Source organism: Falco punctatus (genome assembly GCF_963210335.1).
Source record: "Falco punctatus genome assembly, chromosome: 3".
Taxonomy (NCBI): domain Eukaryota; kingdom Metazoa; phylum Chordata; class Aves; order Falconiformes; family Falconidae; genus Falco; species Falco punctatus.
Genome location: NC_137582.1, coordinates 23,299,924 through 23,314,582, shown reverse-complemented (window position 1 = coordinate 23,314,582; position 14,659 = coordinate 23,299,924). Strand labels below are relative to the sequence as shown.

At 33.5% G+C, this 14,659-nt stretch overlaps 1 protein-coding gene across 1 annotated transcript in view; it reads right to left on the bottom strand.

Annotated features, from left to right (window-relative positions):
• CSMD3 (CUB and Sushi multiple domains 3) overlaps positions 1 to 14,659 on the bottom strand; it is a 740,574-nt gene that overhangs the window by 196,889 nt on the left and 529,026 nt on the right. The gene's annotated exons all lie outside the window — the stretch shown is intronic.

Genomic DNA, 14,659 nt, shown 5'->3' with positions numbered 1-14,659 from the left:
AGATGGTGAGGTGCCTCCACTCCAGGTTTCTCACTGCACCAGATATCTCTGGCTTCATTGAACTAGAACTCCCTGAGATACTTTTCCAGAAATCTGGCTCACTTCAGAAACACGCTCTGAATAAGGTTGTGGTTCATTTAAGCAATGTTTTATTTTCTTTTTGCGAATAATATGTAGCTAAAGTAGCAGGCTCTGAAAACGGAGCCATCCGATAAGAGAAAATGTCTAACATTTTTTGTGCTAGAATAAAACTCTGCACTGAAACAACCTCTGCTTATAACAAATGGAGGTGGAACAGATCTTTGCAATCAGCCTGTGCCTCAGAACTGGTTCATTCCTTAGAAGGAGCACAGCAGAGTTACAGCTTCCACCACTGAAAAAGAGTAACTAAATAAAAAGTTAGAAATGCTTTTCAAGTCAACCATCTGTAGCAAAGCTTTGACGTGATATTTAAGGAACTTCTGGAGGAAAACAAACAATTACTTTAAAACAATTTATCCACCAACATAGCAAATGAATAAAAAATAACAGAAGAGACAACTGGCAGTAATAGAGCCTTCTGGGGGAGACCGTTTCAGAGTCTTCCAAGTCTATTTAGATAGCAAGAGGAAAAAAGCATTACATGACAGATACGTAGAAGTAAAAATAAGTCAGAGATTAACAAAGCTTAACATATTTTTAGCTACAATAGCAGAATTGAGACACTGACTCATAAGAAAGTATGAATGAAAGATGTTGAAAGATTTACAGATCTTTTCACATGAAATAATCACCCCTTCCAATCAGAAACTTTTTTTTTTTACTTTTTTTGGAAGCAATATTTTTTTGTCAGTTGTAATATTTCACTTGTATTATTTGTTTATTCACTTGGGCACTTTTTATATCTAAATTATATTTCATTATTTATTTGGTTTAAGAAAGAGTAATTCTTATTATTTGATGAAGAGTGTGATGACTGCTTCTAAGTCACTTGACAGACAATGCAGTTGAAGTCTTACTGAGAGCATTTTTTGTTTCATAACCTTAGTGGACAAGGAAATATTTAAAACATCTTTTCATTACGCAGGAGAAGAAACCTACTAAATGTGAGGATGAAATGATGAATTTTCTTAGAACTCACCAGATCTATCAGTTCATTTAGAACTGCACAGAGCCAAGAATCTACTTATTACTACAGCTGGTAAGTGTTATAATCTCCTGAATCTTGTTTTAATAGTAAGACTCTCACTATTTTAGGGGTGGGTTGGCTGTAATGAGTGTATTACTTATTCAAAAACCATTGATGTTTATACTGCCCATCTGCATGTCTCTAGAACATCCCTTTACCCAAATGAGTTTTCTAGCACTAGCAGTGAATCACAGCTGCTACAAAGAATAAACTTTTTCTTGAATTATCTGAGAATAATATTTTAAAATTAGAACAAAACCCTATAATTCATTAGGTTTCCAAGTGACTGATGATCACTTGGTTTCCAAGTGATTTCCAATATTTTGAGAGTGTACATGTATCAGCAGTTTGACAGGAAACTACAGTAATAGTTGATGAATTAATTTTACATTTGAGATCTGACAACTAAGATTAACTAAAGTCACTGTAGCTTGCTCAATCTCAGCTTTCTTCACCATCATTGCTGTTATGTTTGTAACACAGACTTTTAAGTTAATCTTAAGAAGATAGAAGTCCCCACTTTCCAAATTCCCTTCCTTAAAGGATTCCCCCTTCCAATTTTCAAGTGGACATGTGGGTGATTAAATTTATCAGTGAATTGATCTCTTGAAAGTAAATATCAGTTTGCTATAACAAACTGTTCTTAAGAGAAAAATGTCAAACCAGTAATTTTCATAGAGAATAAAATGCCATAGTACACCCAAAAAAATATTAACCCTAATAAACACAGTTCTGTGGTTAAAAGGGAAAAAATCCATTAAAATAACAACAATAACAGTCACCTCAATTAAACTGCTTATTTCAATATTTCAATGCTAATTCAAGGTTTACACACGGTCATTCTCAAAGCAGTAGCAAATTAAGTATGACAATTAAATAACACATCTGAGAGAAAAAGAAATATATACTGAAACACAAATAATCCAAACAAACGACAGCAGGAAAGCATCACTGCTTTTAGATACATATGTGTAAAGGAATAAAGTTAAAAAGAAATAGATTTTCCCAGAGGACTAGTCATGTCACCCTGTGGTATTTGGGATAGACATGTGCAAGCACCTGTCTCTCTCAAATGGCAAGCAAAATGTCTTTTAATATTGCCATAGGTGAGGCCACAGATTCACGTTTCTTAATTCTAAGTTCCTAATACACAGCTGTCTAGTCATCTAAGCACTCTCTATGACCAGCAGAGAAAAAAACCCATCCTATTATTCCTACTGTGGAGAACTTTTGCTCTCAGCTACTAACCAAGATGTTGAAGTATCAGACTAAAAAAGGCACATAAGAGAGAAAAAAAAAGAAAAAAAAGAAAAAAAAAGGAAAAAAAAAAAAAAAGAAAAAAGAAAACCCATACACAACCCATAAGTACAATCATGTTCACATTAGAAGAAGATAAAACTAAATAATTCATCCCAGAACCTGAGGAACAAGGACCCAACTCCTGAAACACAGGGGAAAAAAAAAGAAAAACCAGGGTAAGAAACAATTGTTAACAGTAAAATAAACAATAGCCAAATTAAGTGGTCTATTGATTGAACAGTTATGATCACAAGTATCAATTAAAATATAAAACAAATAATAACATAAGACTAGCCTTTAAATGAAACAAACTGGTAAAAATGAAAATACCCACAAAACTCATTAATTTAACCTAGAGTGCTTTTACTATACCTGGTGGAAGTGGTTCTACATACCAAAGAAATACCATTTCTAATTAAGCCAGTTACATTATTCTGACATTACCAGTAGTGTCTCTACTTGATTTTGAATAACAGTGTGGCATGTCAGCACATAATAAGATATTTCAACCACTTGTTACAGATTAACATAAGACTAAGAATGGCCATTTTAATCAACATTATCAACATGGCCTCTTGCATAACATGAAACACAGACTTTCACCAGTGTTAAAATCCTGAACTCTTACTTGACTGAGCAAAAGAATCGCTATGCATATTGCTTACGTCTTTTATGTGTAGCTTTCTGATTCTACTCTCTCCTGCTATTTCTTGAAAATTTATATTTGAAGCAAGATTACAACTACATTGTTAATTTCAAATGTTCTATGCATATCCATTGCAAATCAAGCTTTGGGTACACATAAGGAAAGCAAATGTCTAGGACAGCAGATAGACTAGGAAGGAGCAGGAGAAACATATTTCTGCAAAAGAGGGAGGTCATGGTTTAAAATTACACAGTCTGACAGTTTCTGTTCCAAGTGAATACAGTGATGGCAATAAAACTTGGGAAGTCCCCAGCTTCATAGTTTTCATCATACTCCAAAGAACGCCTTTCTTTCAGAGCTAATTTTGTCAACAGAAGTAACGTGACCTTGTAAGTCTGAATGCACATTTAGATGAACATGCTGTCTATGTCTGATATATCCATAAAGACTTTTAATCAAATTTTGAGTCGATCTTCAAATCATTTCTGAAGTACCTAAAATTTCTTTTCTTTAACATGTTTAACTATGTGTCTCTTAGTTCTGCTCTTTTTTATAATCTCTACCAATTTTCTAACTGTGGAAACCGGGCATATGCTCATCATGGCAGATTTTTGACATGTTCATCACCTTCCACTACTCTGATAGAAAAGCTAATTTAACCTTAGGTTCAATATTTCTACTTCATATCTAGGCTCTTTCAGAACTACACAGAAAAGACTGTCTCATTTTAGCAACTTTCTGTGGTCCTGTTGATTGATTTTCTTTAGCATCTCTCTTATACAACTGCTTCAATTTTGACACATTCCTTAGAGCCAAAAAAAGTAGTTCTAATACAAGACCTCTCTGCTTACCTCAGTAATGTAATATAACAAACATAACAGAACTTTTGTTGTCACTTTAATAAATTTCCTGGTTTTCTCATCTTTGAAAAACTATATTAGTGGTTAGATTAGGTTCATATGTTTTAAGTTTGTTTCTCAAAACCCTGTTGGCCACACTTTTTACTACTCTCTTTTGAACATGCTTTCCTTTCCCTAGAATATGTTTTAACTACTATTAGATTCCTTGACCATGTTGTTTCACCACCTCTTTTGGTGATCCCTTTAGATTTTGCTTTTGATTGATGAGACTCTAAAATGGTATTTCTACGTGATTTCCAGGTCACCAGTAAATACTTTCCTTTTTGCTGTTCTCTTCAAATCAGTTCCAATGAGCTTCCTCACTTTAAGATAGCTCCCCAAATAAAGGAAAAAATTACTTTTAGGGTTTTTTTTTTTCTTTTCCTTTCCTCCCAGAATATCGAATTTGAGTGCATTATGGACACATTCTGACCACGATATTGTCACATCACACCACTGAGAAAATCTGTTCTGCTTTAGGCCAGCTGTTTCTCTATTCATTTCATACTTTTACCTTAATGCTGAAAAAAAAAGATGTTAACTGCATCACTAATATTTGAACTGAGAATAATTAAAAGATCACTGCAATGTTCTCTGACCTTCAGTTACTTATATATACTCTCAACTATAACTCTAAATATAGCTTAACGTCTGAATACATATTTTATTAAAAATTCACTCATGAACCAGACTAGTGTGTTTCCTGGCATGCTATTTAAGTAAAGCTTTAAAGTACCAACTTAGTGAATAACTGTTCATCAAACAGTAGAAAAACATAAAATGAAGTGCAATACAAGAGGGACAGCAATGTAACATTTTAAATGCCTAACAACAAAATAACTTTGGTGCTAGCTGGAGTACACAAATGTGTGTTAAACAGAGTTGTGTTTCATTATATTAACTTCTGTAAGCATACAGCTACACTTCAGGATAAAAGGATTAAAAAAAAAAAATGGTTCCAGCAAATACATAAGAATTAGAAGTTATGTTGTGGAAGATACTGTTCCTTCAAAAGACTGTGAGATCACAAAAAAAGCTCTTACACATGCAGCTTCTGAGTGAAACATCAAGAAACATGAGATCTTAATAGAGGTGGCTATCCTCTTTAAGCTGGATGATGATCTTGCTTACCATTGCTATAGTAGGTTGACTAACTACTGTATGTAGCCCAGTCAAGATGGAAAGGAACAGTGAATTCCATTTTAAAACAGTGCAGTCTCTTAATTGCAGGTTGTTCTATTCCGCAGAACCCTTTCCTAGTCCCACTGTGATAGTCAATGCAAAGATAGCAAAATTTGTGTAAAGAATGAAACATGAGCCTTATACATATAACCACCAAAACAGCCCACCTAATAAATCCTCCTCCAGTTGAGTGGGTTATTGAAGTCTTATTAGACAAGTGAGGACCTTCAGACTGCTGCCCAAGTTTAAGTTAGAAACATGCATATTTATCAGGTACAGCCAGTGCAGATGACTGGATTTGTTTCTTTAATTCCAGTTATTAATTAATTCACTTACCTTGATTACTGACTAATACTGCATAATCCTATCCTATGTCAGTGTCTTCCAGTCTTTGGAAACCAGGACAGGAAAATAAATATTTTCTTTTATGTGCAAAGAAATGGTAGGGATTTATTTTTTTCCTTCTAAAAACAGAATACCCTGCAGCTATCTTGTCTGTTCTAAAAAATCTTTAAAGAAAAATCTGTATCTATAAGGTTAATGCTTTGTGCTGGTTTTGGCTGGGATAGAGTTCATTTTCTTCATTATACCTAGTATGGGGCTATGTTTTGGATTTGTGCTGGAAATAGTGTTGATAATTCAAGGAGGGTTCCGTTGCTGCTGAGCAAGGCTTACCCAGAGCCAAGGACTTTTCTGCTCCTCACCCCACCCCCACCAGTGAGTAGGCTGGGGCGCATAAGAAGCTGGGAGGGGACACAGTTGGAATAGCTGACCCCAACTGACCAAGGGGATATTCTGTACCATAAGATAACATGCCCAGCATATAAATCTAAGGGAAGAAGGGGGTGGGGGGGGTGGGGTGGGGTGTCAGAGTGATGGTGTTTGTCTTCCTGAGTCACCATTATGCATGATGGAGCCCTGCTCTCCTGGTGATGGCTGAACACCGGCCTGCCCATAGGAATGGTGAATTAATTCCTTGTTTTGCTTTGCTTTTGTGTGCAGCTTTTGCTTTACCTGTTAAACATCCTTATCTCAACCCAGGAGTTTTCTCACTTTTACTCTTCTGATTCTCTCCCTCATACTACTAGGGAAGAGAGTGAGTGAGCAACTTTGTGGGGCTTAGTTCCTGATGGGGTTAAACCATGACACAATACAGAATCAAGCACATATTTACTTAACTAGTATTAATAGCTGTTTTTCTCTCCACCTCAAAATACCTGACGGAATAACCTTTTTTTAAGCAAGAATAATGTTTTGCAATCTTCTACTGGAAAATTTGCATATTAAAAGTAAACAAAGAAATATCAATTTTTAACATGCTAAAAAAAAAAATCACAAACTTTACTCTGCATTTTCACCTGTGCTTTCTATATGCTCTTACTGCCAAATAAATTAGAAAATGTATTTAGTTAATTTACATATTTTATCATTTACATGCTATTCTTAATAATACTGAAGTTCACTATTACATTTTCCTTACTTATTCATGTTGTTTATGCAAACTAATAGCTGCATCTAAGAAGACATATTTAAAATCATTGCTTGGATATACAAGCTTGATTTCAGATTCTTTTTTTATAGTAAAAAGTATAAAAAAATAAGGTTAAAAAAATCAAAGTTTATGTAGCTTAAATTATTTTTCCTTTCTAAAATTTCCTTCATTAAAATATGCTTCAAAAAATTGGCAGCAGATTTAGTTCAACAGAAGATGAAGTACCTGGTTTTACAGTGCACTCTAACTAATCCCTTAAATACCTTGGAAATTAGGATTCTCTGGCAGCTGATTTTTATGAGATTGTTGTAACTGACTACTACTCTTCATTTTTTATGCTTTATTTACCATTATATTATATTAGTGCTACTTAAATTAAAGCTTGGAATAATTACACACTGCATTTATTATTCAATGGACATTGTAAAGCATATTATGGATTACAAATGTATATGGAAAAGGTCAGATGCTCAAAGTACTGCTTGGTGTGGGTATATATATGTGTCTGTACTTATTTTTAATTGTTTTCTGAGCTTTCTAGAATTATTAACCTTTATAGTTCATTCTGCCAACATTTTCAAACTTCCTCTGATATGAAGAGAACAACAGCTTTAAGAAAAGCTGAGATTTTAACTTAATCACTATGGGGTTTTCAGTTAAATACCAGCTAACTGCATAGCCATATACAAAGATCATACTTTTGTTCCCTATTCCCAAAACCATTTGTGTATTCTACAGTAAGCAGTCAGTGGCTTGTCATAGGAAAAATGAGCCCACTATCTTCAAGAAGTGTATACTGATGACCAAATATCTACTTAATTACTGACAAATCTGCTAGGTGGAAGTTAGTTCTCTTTCTGGCTTTTTGACTTGATAGTTTTTTGTGTACAAAGGTCTTTCCATTCACTCAATGAGTATGTTCATACAGAAGGTTGTCTGTAGTGTGGTGTACATAGGTTAAGGTATACTCAGACATAGATGTCTACTCTTTCACTTTCTCAGCAACATTCGAAGTGCTAAATATTTACATCTACACACAAAAAGTAACCTTAAAATCCCTCCAAAACAGCATTTGATGTATGCTTTAATCTCAAGCAGTATTCCTTCCACACAGTGATTTCAGATATTTCACTATATTATTTCCCATGCTGCTGTTCTAAGTCACACCCTGCTGAGCATGCAAGCACAGTAAATCCTATTCCTGAAGTCCAGATGCAAATGAAAAAAAGACACCTTCCTAGCAATTTCTTTGAATCCCCTCTGGTGACCTTTTAAAAAACCTGTCTCTCTCCACTGACCATGCTGGGAGGAAAGCTTGGAATAGTAAAGCAATGGGAATATAATTATAAAAAAAAACAGGCAGTGGAAGCTTGGGAACAAAAATTTAGTATTCAGAAGATATTTCAATCACACAAAATAAAATCCTTTATATTTTCTTTAAAAATCCTTCAATTGCCTTTTCATGTCTTTCTGACTATTAAGACCTAACTTTTCAGAGTATGTAGCGTTTCAGTAGCATTTTACATATTCAAACCACAAACCTAATTGATTTAAATTATACTTTTAAGTATTTGGGTCATGTTCTATGTGATTTTATAAAACAGATGTGTTATTCTGGGCAAAAAGAAAATGAGAAATGCTTTTAAGTAGGCAACATATGACAATTTTAAATAAAGCATGCTGCTAAAGTGGTCAAACTGAACATTACTTTGGAACTATAAAACTGAGTCCCATTCACAGTATTCTTGCAGCTAACAAAGCTGAATGTTACTCTGCCTTCTGCAATTGCCTGAGTCATTCCTTACACACCTTCAGACTTTGAAACAGATTACATGGTGGTGGCCCTTCAACTCCTGACTTTAAACATAAACAATTATTTATCATCACTGGATTGAAACAAAACAACTGCTACCACCTCCCACCCAAAATAGTATGTAAGATCACTGTTGAAGATGTTCCAAACACATCTTTATCTGCATGACAGCCTTAATTCTGTCATCAATTAACTTTTCAATGTTAGATTCTTCAGCCTTAAATTTCATTTTTTTGGGAACATAAATACCACAACAGTTTATTACTTATAATGGTATAATAATTTTACACACAGAAATTAATTTTTAATAATTGTTTAATACTTCTGTATACATGCAGGCTATAGGACACTCTCTAATAATAAATGTAATTTTTATTATTTTAAAGGACTACTTTTCCTTCTTTACACACTTCATCTTGCCTTTTCTCGTGTGTGACTCTGTCCTTCACAACTTCAAGCACAAAGATATACAGTATTAACAGAGTAATTGGTGACATTGCACAGCCACTCGAAGGGGCTATGGTTTTTCCCCCACTCTCTACTGATTTTACAAGTTTTAATTGTAAAAATTTAGGGGAACTATTGAGTAGTTTAAAAATAAAAGCATCAATTTTGTCTTCTTGGTTTGTGGTGTACATTTCATAAAGTTGAATTCTCTACCTGCTCAGAGGTATTGTGCAAGCATGACAGTGCATGATAAAAGTGACAATATGAGGAAAACAATAGTTTAACTTGTATGAATGCTCATTTGAGTAAGGTTTCTGAGATAGCGAGGAAATCTAGTCTGAACAACCTTTCAGTATTGAAAATCCAAGAGCAGGGGACACAACTTGTTCACATGCCCATGGCAATTAATGAATTTCACTCTGTAATATCATTTATCTAGTCATAATTCAAATGTAAAAGTAGTAGGGATAAATTTATTTTAAAGTGTCATGCTTCAAGAGGAGGTAAATGGATACCTCCAATTGCGGCATGACCTATACCACCTCTTCCATGTGTTTTAATGCCTTCAGTACTTTTACAACCTTAATGGAATGCTAAGGTTGGTCTTTGCACTCTGCTGCACAGTAACTCTCTCAGTGCTTTTATTCCGTTCTTTATACCATGAACACCAACCATTTAAACTCATGTCATCCTCAGAATTTCTTGCCAAGGACCTTTCCTAACATGAGAAAGATAGACTTTGGACTTCTGAGAATTATTTTCAGATTTTGCAAGAAGTCTCCTTTGGCAATTATAAGCCATCCTGGCTTTGTATCCTTACTGCTTCTCTGCTTCTTTTCTACTATCTCATTCAGTCCTCTGCCATCTCCAAAGTATGAAAACAATGTGTTTATTGCACTTAATTCTCTGACACAGATAACATTATTTTAAAGCAAGTTAACCACACTGAGGAAAAAGCCTCTTGCAGAGAACTGCAGAAGTAAATATCTATCTGGCACATTGAATTAATAAAACAATGAATTAAAGTATAAGTGCTTTAGCAAAAATTAACTAATGAGCAGTAACTGTAGCCAACCAAAAATAGTTAATATCCATCTACAGTATCGGTGTAATCTAATCCTGAGCTTAGTTAAGTTTTAGATATGCATTCTATCTCTTTATTGAAAACAAGCAGTTTTGTCTAGAAATTTATTTTGTTTCATTGTTGGGTTTTTTTGGTTTTTTTTTTTTTTTTTGTGGTTTTTTTTTTTTTTTTTTTTTACTAAAGATGAAAATGTTAAATACCACAGATGGAAGTTAATGACTGTTAGGCTTCTAACAACTGCTTTGTGCCTTTCAAAATCTTCTTTTTTAATTGCTGATACATGATAGTTGAGGATTTGGAAATATAATCAAGCATTCTACACTTGTACTCAAAAAATGCAGAATGGGACAAAAATGTTAATTAAAGTTCCAACTGCTTTCATAAAAATGTTCACATCCACAGTGTTATAAACAGAAAAAAAGCACCTTAATTCTTACGTGTGTAAATTAGACTATTACATGGCATCTATCTGATTGTTCTTTTAACATAGCTGAACATTTTTAAGTAGTGTAAATTAGATTATCTAGATATTCAACCTTGTCTTTACCTACCTATCATAAATAAAAATCACCCAAGAAAGAACTTAAGCCTAATGTGCCTTACTCTTTTACCTTGTTCTAGTCTTACATGTTTATCTATGACAAGAACAAGAAAACATCTTTATAATATTGTCAATAATGGTGACAATTATTATATTCATTTTTTTATTGCAACTTGTAATACTGTTCAGTCTGACTATGATTTATCATGTGAAAAATTGGCTGACTAAAGTCATGGTTTCAAAAGACCACACTAGTATGCAATAACCACACTAGAATCGTACCTTCTCTATGTAAAAAGTGCATAAAAATGTGACCTTTAAAACCTCTGATTAAATAATCAACATTGAATGATTGATGAAAAAGACATCAACATTTATTATATTAAAAAAGAATAAATAGTAAGATACTTTTTTCTGTACAGTCTTCCATCCTAGAAGTTTTCAGATATAACCATGATCTGATCTACCTCACACAGCAGCGACAAGTTAATACAGGTAGAAAGAAACAAAAAAGTCACACAGAAAAATAAGAATTACTGCAAATTAAACTAAGAGCTACTGTCAGAACCAAAACAAAGTACAGGTACTTCCTCTGAAATTTCAGTTTTCAGGAAAACATTTCTTTGGGAGAAGATGAGGCTGCAGGCTCCAATTTTCCCAGATCCTAAGAATGCAAATTATCTGCCAGGTGATATAGCAGGTCCTCTCTCCTTCTTCATAATACCTATGCATCTGGTTTTTATCATGGTCTTTAATCACTAAACCACCATGGCTATAGTATGCAATTGTGTACATCAGACTAGGAATTAAGATTTCTTGTTGCAATCATACTTATGAATGTTTCTGTTGCTTTTAAATATCATGGTATGGAATTGCTCTGTGAGAAATCCCAGGACTTTTCTGGTTTTTTTTTAAACAAAAGGCAAACAGTACTTATGAATATTCTGAATACTGAGGGTTTGTTACAAGAAAAAACTCAAAACCAAAACCAAATAAATCATAGGCCATCCATGACAATATTTAAGATTTTTAGATGTATCTTTCAGATGGAGATGTTGTGAAGCCTGGATTCAAATATTTCCAAGGATTAAACAATAGACTATAATGAAACATAGAAATATTTTTTTAATGATCAATAAATGATTTCTTCTGGTAGGAACAAGGTTTTTAAACACAGTCATAAATGCAATTTCCCACTACAGGGCTTTTTGTTATTCTGTAAACAGTTGTTGTTTGCTACCAAAAATTTAAAATTAACTATAGTTGGTGAAGCTAAGAGAAATCATTAATCATAATCTCTGTCACAGTGATATTGCATCTGCATATGTTAATTACATCCTGTTCTTAACACCCACCATGAAATGCCAAATAACTTAGCATATTAGCCTGGATAATCTTTGCATGTGTTCATAAAAGAATGAAGCCAATGATATAGTCCACTTCCCATACTTGTTAGAGAGGTTCAAGGTCATTTTTAATAATGATTTCAATCAAATGCAAGTCATGTCTAATGCACATAGGACTAAGTCATAAAAAAATATTAGGTGCCTAAAGGTACACTTGCAAACACATCAGCTTTATGTGCTGAGCAGATTTCAGAAAACTAGTCCTCTATGATCCTGAAAGCCTCTGCTCAGCTTTTATCTACCTCCAAAATCATCAGTTATTGACTTTCAGGGTCTGTAGATACTTATATTTTCTGGTTTTGCACATTCCCAGGAAAGTAAGTTTTGAAAGAGTAAGCAATTCATCAGCCAGCTCATGCTGAAGTCTGACCAGACTGAGAACATCAGTGTTCCTTAACAAACATTTCCTATGGGGCTTCATGTACCACAAATTTTCAGAGAATGCTTAAAATAATCCCAAATGGTTGACTTTCCAAAGTAATAAAGCCATGTTCTTAATTTTCTTTTTAATTCTGCATGGAGAATGTATTGTTGCCCACATTTTATGTAAAAGGTTAGACTTCAGAACATGTAAGACTGGTAACTCACTTCTCTATATGGGCCATTCAAACTCATCTACGGTGTCTCAGGAGTATGTCTTAAGCAATGATGTCAAGTTACTCGGAATGGGTATAGAGATAGTACTCTATCCTTCTCTATTGAGATTCTACTATTCAGTGAATATATCCATATTAATTACAAGAAGAGTTTTTACTTAATAGGATCTGACTTTGGACCCCTGTATCAGTTTCACCATCATGCTATTCATGTTATTTACCTAATAATTTTCTTCATGGAAATGAGCAGATATTACTGACACAAATTCTCTTAGAAGAGAAAAAGCTTTTCTTTGTTCTTCGAACTATACTTTACAACAGCAATTCTGTACATTTTAAAGCATGTTCCTTTAGCCCAGAGAGCTATCCTGGAACACTTAAAGTTCTCTCTTCCTTTCCTCTGACCTACTTAGCTCCAAATATGAGGAAAATGAGAATATTAATTTGTAATATTTCTCTTTTTCATATTCTGAGACTATCACTCCCCCTATAAAGCTACACGGCTAAATATGGCTCAAAGGAATTTAAAAGAAGAACCTGGATTCTAAATTCATATTAAAAATGTAAAAGTTCAGAGAGAACGATAGGTAACTTTTTTTAAAAAAGCTTTTTTTACTTCATACCTAAAACATTACAGGTATAAAGGGTGTTCAGTTTCTAATTTTTATTTCTCTTAAAAATAAATAAGAAAAAAGCACATTTCATTATAACACTATCAGTTTCAATGGAGTTTCAAAAATACAACTGGCATAATGGAGGAATCTCATTTTTCTACTAAGCAGATTTTATATGCAGGCAAGACTAGTGGTCAGGAGGTAAAATTCAGCTCTCAAACTATTTCTGCCAGCTCCATGTAATTGAAAACTGATCAACTGATACTGTCTTTCTCATAGCTATACAACTATTCTGTCATTCTTGACGTAAAACGCACAAAAGTGGAAAGAACGGATTACTTAGTAAAAATATATTACATCACAGCAACATATATACAAACCTTAAAAAAACTCTGAACTGAAGGAAAAAGCAATAAAAGGAAAACAAGTGAAAACTGTAAAGCTAAGGCATTTTTATGGCACCTATTCTGACATTATATACTAAAGAAGTGTCGGGTTTGTCATCTTTGAAATAAGGCTTTGTTCATCCAGGAAAGAAAATGGTCCTGTTAGAATCAGTGAGAGATACCCACTACTTCTTTTATTATGAGATTTTTTTTTTCCCTTTTATTAAAATGGCAGTCCTTCCAAGCAAAACACTCCCCCTTTCATGAATGTTAAAACAGATAGCACTGGAAGATTGCTAACTAGATTATAAGAGGCATGAATAGACACAATTATTGCATAATTGATAAAGAAATTCTTCACCTTTCATTACCCATGAAAAACACTTTCCAAAAGAAGGAAATCTTTCTCCCTTCATATACATCAATTTTCCTCACTGACTCCTACCTAGAAAACAACATTTGTATCTCATTTTAAAATGAGGAAGAAACTTTTTACTTCCATTGCACACAGTCTTCAAGTTTAAACATACTCCCAAAGTTTGCTAGGACCAGTTTTCCTAATTGATGCCACTGAAGTTTGGTGTTCAGTACTGTGACGGTTTTGGTGGACAATGAAAACACTAAAGTTCTTCAACAGCTTATAATATTGGTAATTCTTTATAGTTGACAATTTTTCTGTTTTGCTGCTATTCCACTATCCACTTTGCAATAGAAATTAAAGTACACATCAAAGAAAATACATATTCTACTTAAAATAAATATATCCAAATTGGAAATTGAAATAAGAGTTTTTCTTGTCTTCAAATTATGAAAAGGAACTGAAATTAACATAATAATGAGTTTTAATTTTAACTTATAAAGCAAACAGTAGTTTTATAATTTGGCATTTTTGTGGTTTTTATTAACATCTGGATACATAGAAGAAATTTTATGCTTAATCTTACTGAATATGTAAAAAGAATACTGGTTTGTAGTTTGCTTTGTTCTGCTTTGCTATGAAGTGGCCCTCAATTGCTGGTGGTAAGAATTAACATCAAATCAGTAAAAAAATTAAATCTTCTCTTAGAGTTTAAAGCTGAAAATGCT